Raw genomic sequence first — 15,652 nt, 5'->3', positions numbered from 1 at the left:
GAAGTTGGAATACAGTAGGTTTAACACTAATATAAATAAAGAATGAGTTCATTACAGTACATTGAAGTGGTGGTTTGTTTTCTTATACTAACGGAGCTCATGAGATTTTCTGTTGAGTTTTGTGTTGTGAAGTTTTCAAGTTTTGGGTAAAGATTTGATGGATTTTGGAATAATGATTGGAAAGAGCCTAAGCTTGGGGATGCCCATGGCACCCCAAGGTAAAATTGAAGGACAACCAAAAGCCTAAGCTTGGGGATGCCACGGAAGGCATCCCCTCTTTCGTCTTCGTCCATCGGTAACTTTACTTGAGGCTATATTTTTATTCACCACATGATATGTGTTTTGCTTGGAGCGTCTTGTATGATTTGAGTCTTTTCTTTTTAGTTTACGGCAATCATACTTGCTGTACACACCTTTTGGAGAGACACACATGAATCGGAATTTATTAGAATACTCTATGTGCTTCACTTATATCTTTTGAGCTAGATAATTTTGCTCTAGTGCTTCACTTATATCTTTTTAAGAGCACGATGGTGGTTTTATTTTATAGAAATTATTGATCTCTCATGCTTCACTTATATCATTTTGAGAGTCTTTTAGAACATCATGGTAATTTTGTTTGGCTATAAAATTAGTCCTAATATGATAGGCATCCAAGATGGGTATAATAAAAACTTTCATATAAAGTGCATTGAATACTATGAGAAGTTTGATACTTGATGATTGTTTTGAGATATGAAGATGGTAATATTAGAGTCATGCTGGTTGAGTAGTTGTGAATTTTAGAGATACTTGTGTTAGAGTTTGTGATTCCCATAGCATGCACGTATGGTGAACCGTTATGTGATGAAGTCGGAGCATGATTTATTTATTGATTGTCTTCCTTATGAGTGGCGGTCGGGGACGAGCGATGGTCTTTCCCTACCAATCTATCCCCCTAGGAGCATGCACGTAGTACTTTGTTTCGATAACTAATAGATTTTTGCAATAAGTATGTGAGTTCTTTATGACTAATGTTGAGTCCATGGATTATCGGCACTCTCACCCTTCCACCATTGCTAGCCTCTCTAGTACGGCGCAGCTTTCGCCGGTACCATAAACCCACCATATATCTTCCTCAAAACAGCCATCATACCTACCTATTATGGCATTTCCATAGCCATTCCAAGATATATTGCCATGCAACTTTCCACTGTTCCGTTTATTATGACACGCTTCATCATTGTCATATTGCCTTGCATCATCATGTACTTGACATCGTATTTGTGGCAAAGCCACCATTCATAATTCTTTCATACATGTCACTCTTGATTCATCGCATATCCCGGTACACCACCAGAGGCATTCACATAGAGTCATATTTATGTTCTAATATCGAGGTGTAATTCTTGAGTTGTAAGTAAATAAAAGTGTGATGATCATCATTATTAGAGCATTGTCCTAGTGAGGAAAGGATGATGGAGACTATGATTCCCCCACAAGTCGGGATGAGACTTCGGACGAAAAAAGAAAAAAAGAAAAGAAAAAGAGGCCATAAAAAAGAGAAAAGGCCCAAATAAAAAAATGAGAAAAAAAGAGAGAAGGGGCAATGCTACTATCCTATTACCACAGTTGTGCTTCAAAGTAGCACCATGATCTTCATGATAGAGAGTCTACTATGTTGTCACTTTCATATACTAGTGGGAATTTTTCATTATAGAACTTGGATTGTATATTCCAATGATGGGCTTCCTCAAAATGCCCTAGGTCTTCTTGAGCAAGCAAGTTGGATGCATTCCCACTTAGTTTCTTTTTGAGCTTTCTTACACTTATAGCTCTAGTGCATCCATTGCATGGCAATCCCTACTAACTCACATTGATATCTATTGATGGGCATCTCCATAGCCCGTTGATACGCCTAGTTGATGTGAGACTATCTTCTCCTTTTTTGTCTTCTCCACAACCACCATTCTATAACACCTATAGTGCTATATCCATGGCACACGCTCATGTATTGCGTGAAGATTGAAAAAATTTGAGAGCGTCAAAAGTATGAAACAATTGCCTGTCTTGTCATCGGGGTTGTGCATGATTTAAATATTTTGTGTGGTAAAGATAGAGCATAGCCAGACTATATGATTTTGTAGGTATAACTTTCTTTGGCCATGTTATTTTGAGAAGACATAATTGCTTAGTTAGTATGCTTCAAGTATTATTATTTTTATGTCAATATTAAACTTTTATCTTGAATCTTGCAGATCTGAACATTCATGCCACGATAAAAAGAATTAATTTGAAAATTATGTTAGGAAGCACTCCACATCAAAAATTCTGATTTTATCATTTACCTACTCGAGGACGAGCAGGACTTAAGCTTGGGGATGCTTGATACGTCTCCAATGTATCTATAAATTTTGATTGTTCCATGCTATTATATTATCTGTTTTGGATGTCTAATGGGATTTATTATACACTTTTATATTATTTTTGGGACTAACCTATTAACCAAAGGCCCAGTGTAAATTGCTGTTTTTTTTGCCTATTTCAGTGTTTCACAGAAAAGGATTATCAAACGGAATCCAAACGGAATGAAACCTTCGCGAGGATCTTTTTTGGAACAAACATGATCCAGGAGACTTGGCGTCGACGTCAAGCAAGCAGCGAGGTGGCCACGAGGTAGGAGGGCGCGCCCAGGGGGGCCAGGCATGCCCCCCACCCTCGTGGGCCCCTCGCAGCTCCACCGACCTACTTCTTTCGCCTATATATACCCATATACCCCGACAATATCCAGGAGCACCACGAAACCCTATTTCCACCGTCGCATCCTTCTGTACCCGTGAGATCCCATCTTGGGGCCTTTTCCGGCGCTCTGCCGGAGGGGGAATCGATCACGTAGGGGTTCTACATCAACACCATAGCATCTCCGATGATGTGTGAGTAGTTTACCACAGACCTTTGGGTCCATAGTTATTAGCTAGATGGCTTCTTCTCTCTCTTTGGATCTCAATACAAGGTTATCCTCGATTCTCTTGGAGATCTATTCGATGTAATTCTTTTTGCGGTGTGTTTGTCGAGATCCGATGAATTGTGGGTTTATGATCAAGATTATCTATGAACAATATTTGGTTCTTCTCTGAATTCTTATATGCATGTTTTAAATATCTTTGCAAGTCTCTTCGAATTATCAGTTTGGTTTGGCCTACTAGATTGATCTTTCTTGCAATGGGAGAAGTGCTTAGCTTTGGGATCAATCTTGCGGTGTCCTTTCCCAGGGACAGCAGGAGCAGCAAGGCACATATTGTATTGTTGCCATCGAGGATAAAAAGATGGGGTTTATATCATATTGCTTGAGTTTATCCCTCTACATCATGTCATCTTGCCTAATGCGTTACTCTGTTCTTATGAACTTAATACTTTAGATGCATGCTGGATAGCGGTCGATGTGTGGAGTAGTAGTAGTAGATGCAGAATCGTTTCGGTCTAGTTGTCACGGACGTGATGCCTATATACATGATCATGCCTAGATATTCTCATTACTATTCGCTGTTCTATCAATTGCTCGACAGTAATTTGGCCACCCATCGTAGATTATGCTATCTTGAGAGAAGCCACTAATGAAACCTATGGCCCCGGGTCTATTCTCCATTACATTACTTTCCCGTTAACTAGTTATTTCTGTCGCCATTTATTTTTCAATCTTTACTTTTCAATCTATACAACAAAAATAACAAACATATTTATCTTATTATCTTTATCAGATCTCACTTTTGCAAGTGGCCATGAAGGGACTAACAACCCCTTTATTGCGTTGGTTGCAAGGTTCTTGATTGTTTGTGCAGGTAAGAGGGACTTGCGTGTAGTCTCCTACTGGATTGATACATTGGTTCTCAAAAACTGAGGGAAATACTTATGCTACTTTACCGCATCACCCTTTCCTCTTCAAGGGAAAACCAACACATGCTCAAGAGGTAGCATGTACCAGACCTGATGTGTGCCTTGCTATTAGTTTGGCTGGGAGGTACCAAAGTAATTTAGGAGTGGATCAATGGACAGCGATCAAGAACGTCCTGAAATACCTGAAAAGTACTAAGGATATGTGTCTCCTTTATGGAGGTGACAAAGACCTCGTCATAAACGGTTATGTCGATGCAAGCTTTGACACTGATCCGGATGACTCTAAGTCACAAACCGGATACGTATTTTTATTTAATGGTGGAGATATCAGTTGGTGCAGTTCTAAGCAGAACGTCGTGGCGGGATCTACGTGTGAAGCGGAGTACATAGCTGCTTTGGAAGCATCAAATGATGGAGTCTGGATGAGGGAGTTCATATCCGATCTAGGTTTAATACCTAGTGCATCGGGTCCAATGAAAATCTTTTGTGACAATACTGGTGCAATTGCCTTGGCAAAGGAATCCAGATTTCACAAGAGAAACAAGCACATTAAGAGATGCTTCAATTCCATCCGCGATCAAGTCAAGGAGGGAGATATAGAGATTTGCAAGATACATACGGATCTGAATGTTGCAGACCCGTTGACTAAGCCTCTCTCACGAGCAAAACATGATCAGCACCAAGACTCCATGGGTGTTAGAATAATTACAATGTAATTGTAGCGACCTGACCTCAGACGGTCAAGTCTCTGTTCTTAAGTGTCATCCCTGGATCGGTATGCTGACACACACAGTACTCGAGGATTTATAATAGAGGTAAATCACATGTATAAAATAACATAAAATACTATTACCTCAATCCAAATAGCGGAAGTAACAACAAGGTTGTGGATTCCCATCAACACCATCGGCAAAGTTGAGTGTAGAAATCGTAACCCTAACGTATCACTTACTCGTCGTAAGATTCCTGCAACATGAGACGTTGCAGCCACAAAGGGTCAGTACATTGAATATACTGGCAAATTCACACCATAGGATAATGATGAATAAGGGCAATCACTACATGCATATTTGGCTGGTGGAAAGGCTCTATGGTTATAATGTTTTTGCGAAAAGCCAATTTTCCCTACATCAAAGGAATAAATTTTATTTAACTATCATGGTGGTTGTTAAACATTGAGAAGGTTCACCCAACTCAATCCCAATTAAGCATCATCTTTAAACCCAATCAAATTATATTAAGAGTGATGAGATCCACATGATAATCCAAGAACTAGATACTCAAAATGTCCATAACCGGGGACATGGCTAACCATGATTAGTTTGTACACTCTGCAGAGGTTTGTGCACTTTTCCCTAGAAGACTCGATCTCCTCCGTTGGATTTCTCACACTACATAATGTTTGAGAAATGGATGACCGAGACACAGTCTTTTCGAAGAGGTCCCCTTAACCGATAGATAGGCCTGTACACCTACAATCCCCTACTTCTACTAGCCCATCATGGAAAGGTTTCCCACAACTTACTCAACTATGCCAGAGCCCATAATGGCATGTGGCTACACACGGAAGTTTCTAGCATGAATAATCTTATGATCCCTTTGAGCCTGGGTGGCAGTCCATACGAGAATCACACGCTACCCCGGGATTTCCAAAAAATACAGGCAACACTGGGTTCCCCAGGTGCCTCAATCCACCCAGATGTGTATTAAAGTTGCCACCTTAAGTTAACCATTAATTAACAATACTCACATTTGTCATGAATACACTCAAACCCAAACCACGTCTACGAGCATAGCATAGCAATATAAACAAGGTAGAAGTAACTCCCAAAGGTTTGGTAATAAACAGGACAATAGGTACTACCTCATCTACTTCCCCAAACCCACATATTAACCAGATCCTAATCATGCAATTGTTTGAGGATTGATCTAATGCAATAAAACTGGGTAGTAAAGGGGTATGATCAAAGTGTTACTTGCATTGTACTGTTGATGAAGATGATTCACACTCATAACTCCTGATAGTTCTACTCGTCACAGTCCGTTCAATCTATCGTGAGCAAGCAATAGTAACCACACAAAAGCAATCACTCAAAAGATCGAAAGGAACGAAGAAGACAATTCGAAAAACATCAAAACCAAGCAAATAACTCTGGCAACATAAAACAATTTCTAACAGTACCAAAATTAAGTGAATTTGGCCTTATCAGAAAATTTAGGTCAAGAGCTCCGATTTGCAAAAAGAATCAACTCAGACGGAGCTACGAAACACAAGTTATGATCAAAAGAAGTTTGAATATGAATCTGAACAAATTTCGAAATTTGAAAATTTCAAAAAGTTGATGTGGCAGGTTCACTGGATAGGTGAAAACAAGACAAAACTATAGGCGCAGATTTCATCTAATTTGGATGAACGAGTAAAAAGTTATCGCTATTTGAAAAATCAGGGCCAAGCTGTTTTACGGAAGAAAAATAGTTACCGCTAAAAGAATTTTAGGTCTCATGTATAAATACAGAGACTAATTGGAAATCCAATTATTCTACCGTACTAGAAGTAATAAGCTACGGGAGTATAAAAAAATATGAAGAAAGATACCTTTATATGGTAGAGAAAAAAAGACTTCGGAGAGAGAAGACAATTTACAGAAGTCCCGCCGGAGAGGAGAAACATATTTTTCTTTAATGAATCTAGTCAAACCAAAATATTGATTTAACCCGAATCGGATGATTTTTTTGGAGGCTCTACGGGTCTATATTTATAAGTGGAAAAGAGGTTTAGAGGTCAAAGGATAGACAATGTGGGACCAAACGTAGACGAAAATAAATGAAATAGAGAAGAAAAAGCTAAACGCCTCGCACGGGCCTAAAGGCCTCCGCCGGCCGCGCGCCGTAGTTTTTTTTAAAACAAAACAAAATCCGGCCTAAGTAAATAAATGAAAAGGCTGGCTGGGCCTGGCCCATTTAGGAGAAAAAAAGTGAGGCGCCCGCTGCCACTATGCTACGCATGTGGGCGGTAAATAATTATGTACCACATGTACAATTATTTTTTAAATAGAAACAGAAGGAAAACCGTATAACGAAAATAAAATAAAATAATATATGCGCATATTATATATCAAAATTTTCAGAAATAGAGTTTCTACAACGTGAATATTTTTGTCAAGTCATATAAAATCGAGAAAAAAATCAAATAATTCAAAGAGTGCTACTGCCCTACTAAAATCCAATAAAATCATTTTAAAAATACCAAAATGATTTCAAATTTATTTATCTCCTATTTTCTGATGTAGGGAATCATGTTACCTTATTTTCCATATATTTTTATTTTGGAGAAAAATAATTTGAATAAAACCCAAATAACTCCAGATTGAAAATAATTTCAAAAGGACTTTGAATTTGATCCTTTTTAAACTTCCAACTCATATTTCATATGTTTTGAAGAAGTCATTTTATCTTCTCTCATGAAAATCATTGAGTTTCTTAAAGTTTCTGAATTTGAAAATAATTCCAAATGAAATTCAAATATTTTCAAATACCCCTTTCATTTAATTAAATGGAAGAAGTCATGTCATATTCTCTCTGGGGTTTTGTATTTTGAAAAGAATTTGAATTCATGGAGATCAGAAGTGCAGAAAAGAAAGTTTGGGAAAGTCCTTTTATTTCCTCTCATTTAACTTTCAAAAGTTTCAGTTTCACTCACTTTCAATCAATCAATCAAACAAACAATCAAAACTATTTATTTAATATAACATTCCAAAATTTAGAATTTTGGGATGTTACAGTAATCTAGATTATTGACTCTAGTGGAAGTGGGAGACTGAAGGAAATATGCCCTGGAGGCAATAATAAAGTTGTTATTTATATTTCGTTATATCATGATAAATTTTTATTATTCATTCTAGAATTGTATTAACCGGAAACTTAGTACATGTGTGAGTACATAGATAAATAGAGTGTCCCTAGTATGCCTCTACTTGAGTAGCTCGTTAATCAAAGATGGTTAAGTTTCCTAGCCATAGACATGTGTTGTCATTTGATGAATGGAGTCACATCATTAGAGAATGATGTGATGGACAAGACCCATCAGTTAGCTTAGCATAATGATCGTTTAGTTTTTCTATTATTGCTTTATTCATGACATATACATGTTCCTCAGACTATGAGATTATTCAACTCCCGAATACCGGAGGAACACCTTGTGTGCTATCAAACGTCACAACATAACTGGGTGATTATACAAATGCTCTACAGGTGTCTCCGACGGTGTTTGTTGAGTTGGCATAGATCGAGATTAGGATTTGTCACTCCGTGTATTGGAGAGGTATCTATGGGCCCTCTCGGTAATGCACATCACTATGAGCCTTGCAAACAATGTGTCTAATGAGTTAGCCATGGTATGACGCATTACAGAATGAGTAAAGAGTCTTGCCGGTGACGAGATTGAACTAGGTATGATGATACCGATGATCGATTCTCGGGCAAGTAACATACCGATGAAAAAGGGAACAACATATGTTGTTATGTAGTTTGACTGATAAATATCTCCATAGAATATGTAGGAGCCAATATTAGCATCCAGATTCCGCTATTGGTTTGACCGGATATGTGTCTCGGTCATGTCTACATAGTTCTCGAACTCATAGGGTCCGCACACTTAACATTCGATGACGATTTGCATTATGAGTTTTGTGTTTTGATGACCGAAGTTTGTTAGGAGTCCCGGATGAGATAGTGGACATGACGAGGAGTCTTGAAATGGTTTAGACATAAAGATTGATATATTGGAAGGCTCTGTTCGGACATCGGAATAGTTCCGGAGAAGTTCGGGTATTTTTCGGAGTACGGGGAGGTTAATGGAACCCCCCGGGGAGTTGATGGGCCTTAGTGGGCCTTGTTGGGAAGGAGAGGCGGCAGCCAGGAGGAGGTGGCGCCCCCACCCCCAGCCCAATCCGAATTGGACAAGGGGTTGGGGCGCGGCCCCCCTCTCCCTTCCTTCCTTCTTCTCCTTTAGGTGGAAACCTACTAGAATTTGGAGTCCTAGTAGGATTCCCCTTCTCTTGGCGCGCCCTAGCCTGGCCGGCCAGCCTCCCCCTCCCTACTTTATATACGGGGGCAGGGGGCACCCTAGAACACATAAATTGATCTTTTAGCCATGTGCGGTGCCCCCTCCATAGTTACACACCTCGGTCATATCATTGTAGTGCTTAGGCGAAGGCCTACGTCGGTAACTTGATCATCAACGTCACCATGTCGTTGTGCTGACGGAACTCTCCCTCGGCCTCACATGGATCAAGAGTTCAAGGTACTTCATCGAGCTGAACGTGTGCTGATCGCGGAGGTGCCGTGCGTTCGATACTTGGATCGCGAAGACGTTCGACTACATCAACCGCGTTACTAAACGCTTCCACTTTCGGTCTACGACGGTACGTGGACACACTCTCCTCGCTCGTTTCTATGCTTATCTGAGGGAGTCCTGGATTAGGGGGTCTTCGGACAGCCGGACTATATCCTTTGGCTGGATTGTTGGACTATGAAGATACAAGGTTGAAGACTTCGTCCCGTGTCCGGATGGGACTTTCCTTGGCGTGGAAGGCAAGCTTGGCCATACAGATATGTAGATCTCCTCCCTTGTAACCGACTCTGTGTAACCCTAGCCCCCTCCGGTGTCTATATAAACCGGAGGGTTTAGTCCATAGGACAACAGACAATCATACCATAGGCTAGCTTCTAGGGTTTAGCCTCTACGATCTCGTGGTAGATCAACTGTTGTAATACTCATATCATCAAGAACAATCAAGCAGGACGTAGGGTATTACCTCTATCAAGAGGGCCCGAACCTGGGTAAACATCGTGTCCCCTGCCCCTGTTACCATCCGCCTTAGACGCATAGTTCGGGACCCCCTACCCGAGATCCGCCGGTTTTGACACCGACATTGGTGCGTACATTGAGAGTTCCACAATACCGTCACCATAAGGCTCGATGGCCCCTTTGATCATCGGTAACGATGCGGTCCAGGGTGAGGTTTTCCTCCCCGGACAGATCTTCGTATTCGGCGGCTTTGCACTACGGGCCAATTCGCTTGGCCATCTGGAGCAGATCGAGAGCTACACCCCTGGCCATCAGGTCAGGTTCGGAAACTTAAACTACACCACCGACATCCGCGGAGACTTGATCTTCGACGTATTCGAGGCCATGCCAGGTGCGCCGCACAGTCACGACGTAACTCTGCCGTCGGACAATATTCGGGAGATCGCATATGCAACTACTCCGGCCTCAATCCGGAGCGAATCATGCCATCCGAGAGCGGAGGGATAGAGCCTGCCATGGAGGCCGCACTCTCAGTGGCGATAGAGCCGGATACTGACTTCATCCCTTACGAGAGCCGTGTCGCTGAACCACTGGATTCATCTCTGGCCACGGACTCCGAGCCGCTTACATCCGTGCTCATCGAATCCGACTGGGCGTTGATCATGGAATTCACCTCCGTGGATATCTTTCAGCACTCGCCTTTCGGCGATGTGTTAAATTCATTAAGTTCTCTTTCCCTGTCAGGAGAACCTTGGTCGAACTATGTCCGGCTAGAATGGGATGCGGACAACGAAGAAATTCGCTGCCCACCCACCACCCACTTTGTAGCCACTGTCGACGATTTAACCGACATACTCGACTTCGACTCCGAAGACATCGACGGTATGGACGACGATGCAGGAGACGAACAGGAACCACCGCCCACAGGGCGCTGGACCGCCACCTCATTATATGATATATATACATGGTGGATATCCCCAAAGAAGGCAATGGTGACGAGACAGCGGAGGATGACCCCTCCAAGAAGCAACCAAAGCGTCGACGTCAGCGGCGCCACTCTAAGTCCCGCCATAGCAAAAGTAGTGATACCGGCATAGGAGACAATAACACTCTGAATAGTGCCGAAGACAACCACAATCCCCTCCAGCACGATGTAGAGCCGGAGGATGAACACGCTAGCCCTCCAGAGCAGGCAGCAGATGGAGAACCGGAGGAGGATGATTACATGCCTCTCTCCGAAGACGAGGCAAGCCTCGGCGACGAAGAATTGATCGTGCATGAGGATCCCGTCGAGCAGGAGCGCTTGAAGCGCTGGCTTATGGCCACACCAAATAGCCTGAAGAAAAAGCAACAACAGCTTCAAGCTGATCAAGACTTGCTAGGAGATAGATGGACCGAAGTCCTTGCGGCCGAGGAATTCAAACTCGAGCGCCCCTCTAAGAGTTACCCAAAACGCAGGTTGCTACCTCACCTCGAGAAGGAAGCATTGAAACCTCCATCACCAGTGTACGATGTGGCTGACCGGCCACGGTGTGGCCGAGCCAGAGAGGCATTTCAGCCCGAAGTTCAGCCCGCGCCCCGCCACCACTCAACCAAAAATACCAAGGCCCGGAGCAACACACAGGACCTACGAGACGTATTGGATAGTAAGGCAAAACTCGCAAGGTCAATATACGGGTCACGGGTGCGTGCGCCAACACGGGACGATGATCGTCGCGCCGGATACACCAAAGGTAAATCCGGCCGGGCCGAATACAGCAGACAAGACTCATATGAACTGCGTCGGGATATAGCCTGGCACAGAGGCGCCACACACCCCCTATGCTTCACTGATGAAGTTATGGATCACGAATTCCCGGAGGGTTTTAAACCCGTAAATATCGAATCATATGATGGTACAAAAGATCTCGCTGTATGGATTGAGGATTTCCTCCTTCACATCCACATGGCTCGTGGTGATGATCTACATGCCATCAAGTACCTCCCACTAAAGCTCAAAGGACCAACTCAGCATTGGCTGAATAGCTTGCCAGCAGACTCCGTTAGTAGTTGGGAGGACTTGGAAGACACATTCCTTGACAACTTCCGAGCACTTATGTGCGACCATCGGATGCTAATGAATTGAGCCATATAACTCAGCAGCGAGGGGAATCAGCCAGACAATTCTGGACGCGGTGCCTGACTAAGAAAAAACAAATTGTCAACTGTCCGGACGCAGAGGCCCTAGCGGCATTCAAGCACAACATCCGTGACGAGTGGCTTGCCCGCCACCTCGGCCAAGAGAAGCCAAAGTCTATGGCAGCCCTCACGACACTCATGACCCGCTTTTGCACGGGCGAGGATAGCTGGCTGGCTCGCAGCAACAACACATCAAGGAATCCGGGCACTTCGGATACCAAAGATGCCAACAGCAGACCACGTCGTAACAGACCAAAACGCCGCAATAACGGCGATAACACCAAAGATATGGGAGTCAATGCCGGATTCATAGGCTCTAGATCCGGTCAGTGGAAAAAGCCATTCAAAAGAAGTACTCCGGCTCTGTACAGTTTGGATCACATACTGGATCGCTCGTGTCAAATCCACGGCACCCCCGATAAGCCAGCCAACCACACCAACAGAGAATGCTGGGTGTTCAAGCAGGCCGGCAAGTTAAATGCCAAAAACAAGGACAAGGGGCTGCATAGTGATGACGAGGAGGAGCCCCGGCCGTCGAACATAGGAGGACAAAAGGGGTTTCCCCCACAAGTGAAGATGGTGAACATGATATACGTAACCCACATTCTTAAGAGGGAACGAAAGCGTGCACTAAGGGACGTCTATGCGATGGAGCCCGTCGCCCCAAAGTTCAATCCATGGTCCGCTTGTCCGATCACCTTTGATCGCAGGGACCACCCCACTAGTATCCGTCATGGCAGATCCGCTACACTGGTCCTAGACCCCATCATCGACGGATTTCACCTCACTCGAGTCCTTATGGACGGCGGCAGCAGCCTCACTACAAAAAAATACACTTCCGTGATGATACGTGTTTGTCACAGTAGGTCGCGTTTTTTGTCATGCATGTACATCCATGACAAATTTATGACAGAATCAAGATAGTCATACCTGTGCTGTCATAGAAGTGTTCCATGACATTACCAAAATTATCATCACGGAAGTGTCCACTTCCATGAAGATAAATCGCGCGTCACAGAAGTGCTTTCGTCAAGGGTGACCGACACGTGGCATGCACCGTAACGGAACGCCGTTAAGATATCGGGTCGGGTTTTGGATCCGATAACCCGTTAACAGCCCCGACCAATGGGAAATTTCCACGTGTAAAATTCTTATTGGCCGGACGAAACACGTGTCAGCTCGTCAGTGGGTCAGATAGGCACCTATGATATGTCGACACGTGCCACGGCCCACCACCGGCCCATTTAGCTTACAAAGCCGGCCCATTTGACTTTGTCAAAAGTTAACGGGCTGGCCCATGAAAAGCCTGTTAACGGTCTCTTTGCAAATATCCCATTTTACGACCCATCAACTCATGGCCCGTTGGGCCCTAAAGGAAATCGGCCCAACAACGTCATGTGGGCCGTCGAATATAACACCAGCCCATTTCACTTTCGGCCCATGTATGGCCCACGACGTCTTTCGGCCCATATGAGGCCTTCGTATCTTTCGGACCTTTACAGGCCCACGGTGACTCTAGTCCATAATGAACAGTAATTTTCTTTATACCCGTTAACGGCCCGTGATTTACATGGGCCGTTTCCAGCCCGTGTTAGCTTTCGGCCTATTGACGGCCCAAACATTCTTGGGCTCCTTTTCGCCCCTCAATTACTTCCGGCCCGTTACTGGCCTGTTCCCCTAATGGGCCAAATTCGGCCCATGGCAAGAGTCAGCCCGTTACTGGCATGTTCCCCTAATGGGCCAAATTCGGCCCATGGCAAGAGTCGGCCCGTTACTGTCTTGTTACCCTAATGGGCCAAATTCGGCCCATGGCAAGAGTCGGCCCGTTTCTGGCCTGTTAACCCATTGCGCCGTTTCCAGCCCGTCCTATATTCTGGCCCATTAACGACCCGTTATGCCTGTGACAGAATTAAGCCTTTGCTGTCCTACGGCCTATTAACGGCCTGTTACCGTGCTGGGCCGATACCAATTACGTCAGATTACGGCCCATGTAGACCCATTTATCCGACGGCCCGAGGCCCACCGATTACATGCCCATTTATCGATGGCCCGTAGGAGACCCATGGATCCTACGGCCCGTATATGGCCCATGGTAGTTGCGGCCACTAGCAAACCAGGGAAAAAGAAGACTAGGAAATAAATAAGGCCGAAACTAATGCTAGGCTATTAAGGCGATTGCACATATTACATCCACTCGGCATCAAAGATCGCCACCAGTGCAAATATAGGGAACACCCTACACTATACAAAAATGGCTTGCTGTTTTCTTCAGCCGGTGCCTACACGTTAAGAATAAATTTTGTATCGCACCAAAACAAATTACAACTATATAACAAAAGGAGGGTTGGCATAAAACTTAACAGTCTAGCAGATAAATGCACCACCAGAAGTTCAGAAGCTCAGTTCATTTGACCCGACTGTTACGTTTTCATACTGTATTGTCCGATGGAGCACCATAACCCTCGCCTTCATTTCCCCTAGGCTCCTGAACAACATAGCAAATGTCTGATAGTCTGGTTTCAAAACCATGCATATCTTGACGACATTGAGCAATGTTTCTCCATGTTTCACAAAGGGTCTCTGTTAGGGAATGGACTTGTGTCTGGAGCGCAGATACAACATTGCTTTGAGCTTGCATATCTTGATCGTGAGGCCGTTTGGACGATATTGCCTTAACAACCAACCAGTATTACGCAGGAACGTGCTTTTGGCACTGTTAGTGGATAGGTACTGACCCACTGCAGCAAGAGCTGACATTGCGGTTATAGTTGCCTCGCCACCTTCAGAAGATGGCGGTTCCACCATTTTTTCCATAGCTCGCTAAAAAGTTGAGGTTTTACATTAGTAGTACCAGAACAGAAGATATTAAGGAGGCAGCAAAACCAAACAAAATAGCTTTGGTCTATATACAGAACTTATTCTGGTGAACCCATGTAAAATATTAGTTGTATTTTATTGCAAAGTACATAATAAAACCAGGTTCCAAACATATGACCATGTACCATCGCTAATGTATTGTCTATTTCTTCACATTGTATTGAGGGCTAAGGATAAAGAGACGAAGTTTATAATACGGTAAGCATAGTATGACATCATTCATATCACAAAACAACTGAGAACAGACAAACAGGCAATTGTAACATTGTGTGGGCAAGTCCAGCACGGAACTAGATTACGGGTCAAGATCAAAGGAACATCACTCCTCTCTTTTAAACCTTGTAAGGTGCAATGATACGCTAAGACAATTGTGTATAAAATTGAAAAGAGTAATAGACATTGGCTGCAAACCATGCAGTTCAAGGCACAAGTCAGAGTAAGTAGTAGTTAAAGGCATGAGGACTAAGGACTTACAACAGCGGCTTTGACTGGTGTAGTCATGCCCTTCTTCTTGCTAGTGTGACAGTCCTTGAAGATTTCCACAACATTTGGTTCAGGTACTTTTTGGTCCTTGCGGGCTTTCCTCTACATTTCGAACAAGTCAATATAGATCTGATAATATGGTACAACAAAAAGAGTGAAACAACACCTAATTACAAGAGCCTCGTAGTGTGCAATATAGCTACAAGATCCCGTCGTCTGTTGGAATTTCACTTTCGTACAGTTGGCCTTGTTCTTTGAATAGTTCACCTATAAGAAGATAGATTTGTGTGGCACATGTGTAAATAGGACTTCAACATGTGATCTGATCACATATATATAATGTACCTGATACTTCGGATCAGATTAGTGTTTAACAAGGCCCCTCCAATCTTCATCCGATATATTTTCCATTGGAGATGTTTGGGAAAGTTC

This window comes from Triticum dicoccoides, chromosome 5A (assembly GCF_002162155.2).
Source record: "Triticum dicoccoides isolate Atlit2015 ecotype Zavitan chromosome 5A, WEW_v2.0, whole genome shotgun sequence".
NCBI classification, from domain to species: domain Eukaryota; kingdom Viridiplantae; phylum Streptophyta; class Magnoliopsida; order Poales; family Poaceae; genus Triticum; species Triticum dicoccoides.
The sequence above is the reverse complement of the archived record's forward strand: the minus strand, read 5'-3'. Positions refer to the sequence as shown.